This window comes from Elaeis guineensis, chromosome 4, assembly GCF_000442705.2.
Source record: "Elaeis guineensis isolate ETL-2024a chromosome 4, EG11, whole genome shotgun sequence".
Taxonomy (NCBI): Eukaryota; Viridiplantae; Streptophyta; class Magnoliopsida; order Arecales; family Arecaceae; genus Elaeis; species Elaeis guineensis.
Genome location: NC_025996.2, coordinates 67466592 through 67474720, shown reverse-complemented (window position 1 = coordinate 67474720; position 8129 = coordinate 67466592).

The window sequence follows — 8129 nt, the reverse complement described above, 5'->3', positions numbered from 1 at the left end:
ATATATTTTCAGGATCTATTCTTATACTTGTAAAACTTTATTATTAATAAAGAGTATTTTTATTTTCAATCATATTTATGTGTCTATGATTTATCCTAAAAATTAACAAAGATGATATTGTATATTCTCAAGGTGTTAAAAATTTGAGACATACATTATTAGTGGTTAGTTTCTAAATACTTTCGATCATAGGATCGTCACAGAAGATAGTAACCAATCTATTTAAGATTGATGTACGGATTACCTCCTTTATGGACAGACGAGTCTCGAGTCTATGGTATGGTGACACTGGGATGAGAGTGTAGGTGATTGTTAGAGAATAACTTATACTGAGCATGACCAATACGAAAAATTACTTAGATGTCTACTCACTCATCAGTGATCTTCTTGATGCTGCAATGGTGTAAGTGGTTCTTTGACCTGTGGTATCATTGGCTATTCACAGTGAGGCTATTGAGTTTGATTGTACACTCCCTTGGTCCCTAGCCATTCGAGTTCTTACTGTGTATGTTGGCTACAGTAGGCTCAGATTCCTGTTAGAGTAGGATGCATCTAGATAGAATCTATCGATCTCGATGGAAAAAGAGAAGTCCTATGCAATTAGCAAGACTAAGTTCAAGAAGCCTTCGATTGAAACAAGTGTGAATATTGAAAAAGAGTTTCTATGAGATTCACAAGTAAACTAGAATCGAGTCAATCTGGCATATAATTGATGAAGAAATTTGATGAGTTCTCCATAACCTCCATCAAGTCGGAACTCACGATAGAGGACTGAATCACACGATAATTGCACCTAAGAATTCATATTTTTTTATTCTATTGGGTTACCACTATATATTGCTAGACATCACTGATAGATTGTGAGAATTCACTAAGATTATTTTTGGATCAACAATCCTTATTGGGATAAGCTAACATTGTTCTGATTTATCGAAAGGAGTTTTGATGATACTGTGATAGAGATCATGATATATCTCACTACCAGATAGAATAAAACCTGAGAGATCGCACACAAAAAGGGTTTGACCTGATCAACAGCTTGGACCAAATTTGAATAATTTTTTGATTGATGGTTTGAATTTGAAAATTATTAATTTGTAAGTGTTACAGATTCAGTAACTACTAATTGTTAGCATAGGGACTTAATTATAAATATTATGATTTAATTGAGACTGATTAAATTATAGATCAAGTCTTAATTAATTTAAATTAAATTTAATTTAATTAGAGTTGATCTAATTTAATGCTAATTGGGTTTAATTATCTAAATCAGATTTAGATTTCAAGTCTGATTGGATTAGGTTTGACAGTTTTTCGAATTTGACTCATTTGGGCTCAATTTGGATTCGATTGGGATCTAATTTGAATCTAATTGACTCTAACCCTTAGAGTCTAGGTTCCTTGAGTTTCTCTCTCTAAGTAGCTGAATAGAAAAAGGATAGAGTGGTGATTATTCTCGTTATTTTTCTTGGCACGTGCGTAAAAAGGGTGTAGAGAGGTTGTTACATAGTTTCTTGATTAGTTAGGACTTCTATCTAGATAAGATATAAAGCCCAACTAATCTAACTGATACCTGTCTACTTTTGGCATGGGAAACCAACATATTTTATATGATAAAATTATTTAAGGAGTGGGCTTTTGGTATGAGGAAGTAACGATATTTTTTATGTGCGCTATATTTCTTATTGCCCCTTCTTCATCCACGCCAACTACCTTCTTTCCTCTCCCTTCTACACCCTTATTCCACTCCAGATGAAATCTGAGAGAAAGCCTAAAGAGAGGGAAAAAAAATCAAGAAAATTTTTTTTTGATGGTTAGGATCAATCCCCAGGATCCTATACAAGGCTACTTCAAGTGATATCAAGTAAAATGGCCTGATTCAAGCCGAAGAATAAAGTCTACAAGGGAGCTAGCACCTTGAAGGTTTCAAAGTTCTGATCACATATCTCTATGTAGATATCAACAAAGGTTGGGTGCTTGCGTGGCTATGACAGCAATCTTAGACATTTGCAGGATCCGATCTGATGAAGGAGGGAAAAATGATCAGGTATACCTTCTTCTTGCTGTTTCTAATTTTAGATTTATGTTTATAAATTTATTTATATATGTTAGATAATCCTAGGCTTGATTATGATTTAGAATTAGCATGCTTAGATTAGATTAAAATTTTTAAAATCCACTTTTGTTCTAGTTAGCGTTACCATACCGATCTTTGCTTGTGAGTCAATCTATTTTTTAACAGTGGTATCAGTGCCACGTCATTCTAGCATATTTTAAATAAATTTTAAATCTAAAATATAATTTATAAAAATTAAATCTATATTATTTTCATAAATTTGATATTATTTTGAAATAAGATTGTCCTGGTATAACTTTGTTATACTCAAAGATTATCCTAGAACGATGTAGAACATGTTCTACATCGCGGTTTAGTATATCTAAAAATTTTCATGTTTAGAACCTAATTTTCATAAATATATGATCTGATTTATTATTCATATATCTGATATATGAAAGATAATCTGATGTACAATTTAATAGATTACATATTTTGATATGTTAGATTAAAATTCTAGTAGCCTGAAGATCCTAGATGTATGTGATACAGGTTTTAGATCTAGTTTTTGTTTACATACATATTAGATATATATTTTTAATTAATTTAGATTGTAAATAATATATATGATATATAATTTGTTCACCCATGATCTGAAATTTAATTTTTGCAAAATCCTAGATCTGAAATCCTAGGATCTATTTTGCATAAAACCCTAAAATTATGGCTAGCTTCCTGTCGAGTCGACTTGAATTCATTTCAAGTCGACTCGAGTTCTTGGCGAGTTGACTCATCCTTATTGGAGTCGATTCATGATCCTAGTGAGTCAACTCATTTGTGTATGAGTCGACTAAATCTTGCAGGCATGAGCTTATAGTTTCTGTTCATCACAGATGAGTCAACTCGAGTTTTAGGATGAGTCGACTCAAGTCTATTGATAGCAAAATTGCATGTGATGCAATCCAAATTAGTTTAGATTAAAAATTAATTTGACATCTAAACTAAACCCATGTCATAATACACTTAATTGAAAAATTAAGATTTAAAATTAAAGGATATAAAATTATAAATTTAAGATCCAAGTTTTAATTGCATAAAATATGGGGTTAAGGGTATGGATAGCTCAATTAGGTCTAATTTGAGCGGTTGATCAAATCGATTCAAATATTGATTAGGATTAGATCATGACCAACCCAATTAGTTCTAGTTTGGTCAGATTGATTAATAGCCACATGTTATCGATCAACAAGACCTAATTAGGCTTGGTGGATCAAGCCCGGGTCAATAACTAACCTGATCGATTCTAATTAATCAATTTGATGTCTAAGATAAGTACATAGATGGTGGTTATTTAATTGATTCTATTCTTTGATCTGATCAATTCATTGGTGTCTAAGAAAAGTAATGGGGGGACCCCACATATCTTAACTTACCTAGCCATTTTGGGAGATTATATTTTGTATTAGGTTACTTGTTGATTTGAGCTAGCCCATGCCGCTAGATTAGTCATAACCGTTATGAGTAATTAAGGAAGAGATCTGAACCTAAATCTTCTCAATCAAATATTAAGTCTAGCGATCTTCCATCATTGTAAAGATGCGGGTGCCTTCTTGGCATTGATTGTTCTTGACTAGTCATAGTGGTTTGGTTGCATCGGGATAGCACAACCACTTTATGGCATTGGATGTCTCGGGATAGAGGTTGGGTTGGATCCAATAACTATTAGGTGAGAGATCCAATGATGGCTTTGCATCCGTTGGTGTACGATGTGTCTGACTTAACTAAAAATATGTCAATAACTGTTAAGTGAGGTCATAGGACTTAGAGACCGAACTTGCTGCATCTTTCTTAGTGAAGCAATGGACAAAAGTGTTATCCACTCATTGGTTCATACATCACCAATAACTATTAGATGAGGTGTACATGGATCAGTGGGAGGTAGTATCTACTAGAAATTGATTGCGTATTGGTTTCTATTTCTCCATCCAAGGAGTGTAGAAAATTCGTAGAAATAGTGAGAAACTTGTTTGTTTATTAAAATCCTCATAACAAATATTTACAAGTACAAACATCTAATTAAAAATTATTTCTCTCTGCACTTAATTAACCATATCGAGTTCAAATCCTCTAGCCCGATTCCTTGACACCAATAGGTTGACTGGATCGAACTACAAAGACTGACTCTAAAACTTCAAAACATTCTTAACTTTGAGAAATTGACCCATATCCTAGACCAAGAGATGTCTGTGTTGCTGGCTCGCCCATTCCTTGATTAACGAGCTACACTTGATAAGTGGATGGATGAAGATAACAGGGCTAGGTTCTATATTCTTGCATCTATGTCCAATGATCTTCCATATCAGCATGAAGACATGAGGACTAGCAGATAGATTTTGACTCATCTACAAGAGTTGTATGATGAGCAGAGTCGCACAGCTTACTTTGAAGTCTCGCATAGACTTTTTAGAGTGAAAATGCATGATGGACAGTTCGTGCATGATCATTGTCTAACAATAATCAAGGATATTGAAGAGCTTTAGAAGCTCAAAATGAATATGGATAAGAAACTGTAGGTGGATCTAATCATGCAATCCCTTTCTGATTTGTATGGACAGTTCATCATAAACTACCATATGAATAAGATTGATAGCACCTTACTGGAGTTGTTGAATATGTTGGTGATAGCTGATGGCACCTTGAAAAGTTCAAAGAGGAACGGTTCTTACTGTGGAGCAGGCTTCTTTTAAGAGAAATTCTACTGAGAAGAAGAAGAAAAACAAAAGGCCTACGAAGAAGCTAAAGATCGAGAGTGGAAAGAAGAAGAAAGCTCCAAAGAAAGTCAACGATAAGGAAAAATATTTTCACTGGAATGTCAAAGGCCACTAGAGAAGAAATTATCCTGCATACCTAGCCATAGTGAAGAATAAGAAGAAGGACGCACCTTCTGAAGGTACGTCTAAGTTGCTCATTATTGAAATTAATCTAACGATTTTTTTCTTTTTCTAGTTAGATTTTAGATTCTGATTTGAGTGCTCATTTATGCACTTCTATATAGGATCTAGAGAAAGTTAGAGGACTAAGAGAAGGAGAGATCACTCTTCGAGTCGGCAATGCGGTAAAAGTTGCTGCTGTGGCCGTCAAAACCTATTCTTTGAAGGTACCATTAGAATTTAGTTTGTTTTTAAAAAATTATTATTTTATACCTATAGTCAGTAGAAATTTAATTTCTATTTTTATGCTGGTACAGGATAATTTCAAATTTCATTTTAATAAAGACCTATGTTCAATTTATTTTGAAAATAAAATTGTTGCATGTGCCTATTTGATAGATGGTCTTTATCATTTGCATATAGATGTGAGTGTTAACCTTAATGAGTAAATTATGAGTGCTGGAGGGTCTAAGAGACTTAGAGATAGGATTAACCAAAAGTATCTATGGCACCTTAGGTTAGGTCATATTAGAGAGGACAGACTTAACAAATTGAAGAAAGATGGCCTTCTTGGGCCATTGATTTTCGAGTTTTACCCAGTTTGTGAGTCTGGTCTTCAAGAAAAGATAGCTAAGCTATCTTTTGTAGGACAAGGAGAAAGGACCACTGATATATTAACCCTGGTGCACACTGACGTGTGTGGTCCACTTGATGTATAGGTCAGAGATGGTTATATCTACTTCATAATCTTTATTGATGACTACTCATAGTATGAGTTTATGTATTTGATGCACCATAGGTCTGAGCTTTTAAAAAGTTTAAAGAGTTCAGACATGAAGTAGAAAAATAAACTGATAAACCCATAAAGATTTTTCGATCAGATCGAGGAGGCAAATATCTTAGTGAAAAATTTCAGACCTATCTTAAGACTAACGACATAGTCTCATAGTGGACATGATAAGTCATATATTTTTATATTTATTTTAGATATTTTTGATAATTAATGGTGCTAACATCTCCTAAAAAATCTAATTTCATAAATAAATTAAATTTTTTATAAAAATAAATAATTTTAAAAAATATAAAATTAGAGCATATTTATGAAAAATAGATGTCAAGCTAATTGATCAATTTAAGCATCAAAATAATTAGAGAATTAATATAAAATTTAATTCATATTTTTTTTATTTTTCGGGCATAAAATTTGAGCAAAATCAAGCAAAAATATCAAAAATTTTATTTTAATAACCTTCAGTGCATGATGAACCGACCAACCGATTGATGGAATTAGGGGCACGATCCACAAGCATAGTTTCATGATCCACATTGTGGCTCATGACAGACGGCTGACTTTTGCACAATCGAACAGCTGAGATTACGCTAAACAGGGGATCAAACGGTCTAGAACATGCTTTACCATATCAAGCAGTGGTGGCCCACTTCTTTGCACGATCCAACGGTTAGAAACAATTTTGAGGTGAGATCGAATGGCTGCAGTTGGTTGCCAATGGGAGAACTAAATAGAAATAAATTTTTGGTATGATTCGACGGTCAGCATCCTTCCCGACTTTGAATAGGATATTTTTTGCACTGATCAACGATCCAGAATCGATCCGATGACTAATCCAATGGCTGATAGTGATCTCGACTATGATAAGAAGATAAGTAGTGATTTTTGATATGATCTGGAGCATTGAACACAGATCCAACAATCAAAAGCAAGGGATGTGGGTTTGACATGATTTTGAGGCTTTTGGAACTCCGTTTGCTATCAAAAAAAGATGAAAAATTCATCTATAAATAAGAGGATCCTAGAATAAGAAAAAAAAGAAAAAATTTGAAAAAATTAAAAAAAAGAGAAAAGTTTAGGGATATAAGGAGAAAAAGGAGAGAAACTAGTTCGCTCCACAGAGTATGAAGGAAGAAGGAGAGGTCATCAACCATCTTTCTGATGAGACTACGTCGATCAACTTCAGATCTTTATTATAATTTTATTTTATTTTATTATTTTTTTAAATTTTTTATAATTAAAATTTAATTTTAATTAATATAAAATTTATTTTATTATACTTTTAAATTTTTGTTATTTATTTTTATTGCAAGTAGATATTAAGATCTAGTTAGTAGATCTTAGTATCAATTTATTTTTATGTACTTTAAATTTTTATCTTTTATTTTTATTGTTAGTAAAAGTTAGGATCTAGATAGTAGATCTTATTATCTGATTTATCTTTCGCATTTTTAATTTCTATTTTTTTGACTTAAATTAATTTTTTTAAATTTTTTTTATAAAAATTAAAGTTATCAAATCAAAGTACTGCTTTCTCTATAGATTCGATCTGACTCACTATTTTTTATATATTTTTAATATTTTTTAAAATTAAAATTAATTTGATAATTATGGTGTCCTAACGACAACATTGCAAAGCTATCAAATTTTTGGTGTCGCTGTCGGAAAAGGCACCAATTTTAACATTTGATTTTTTTGATTTTCTTATGAATACAATTTATTAATTTTTTTTATTTTAGTCTTTTTTGTAGAAAAAATAGAAAAAAAAAGAGAAGAAAAGAAGGATGAAACTCTTTAAGTTGGTGAGATCAATCCTAACCCTAAACTATTTTCTATTTTTTAGTATTAATTATTATTTTTTTAAATTAATATAAAATTTATCCACATAAATCTAATAAAAATTATATGACAAGAGTAGAGACTTAATTGTTTATAAGCATTCATCATCTTGGATTTACTTTTGATGATCGCTAGAGACAAGGTAAGCTTTTACGTTTGATTAATTTCATGCATATAATTTAGTTGCATAGAACCCTTTGCTTGAAATTGATTGTGATATTCATCTCAAATCAACTTAAGGAAACATCCATTAACAAGATAAGGTGGGGACTTCATTTCTCTTCTTTAGCCCACAAACAGCCAACCAGTATTCTACATAAACCCAAGCCTAATTAAAATTAAGTAGATGTTGGCCCCTAGGATCAATTGAGTTCAATTTGAGTATTGTGGTGAAGTCAAGTGCAAAATAAGTTTAGACTCATTCCTAAAACTGGTCTAAGGTAAGAGGTTACAAAGACTAAACCTTAGTGGACTCACAGTTATTTAATTGGTTCTATTAGCTTATCTGACTAAT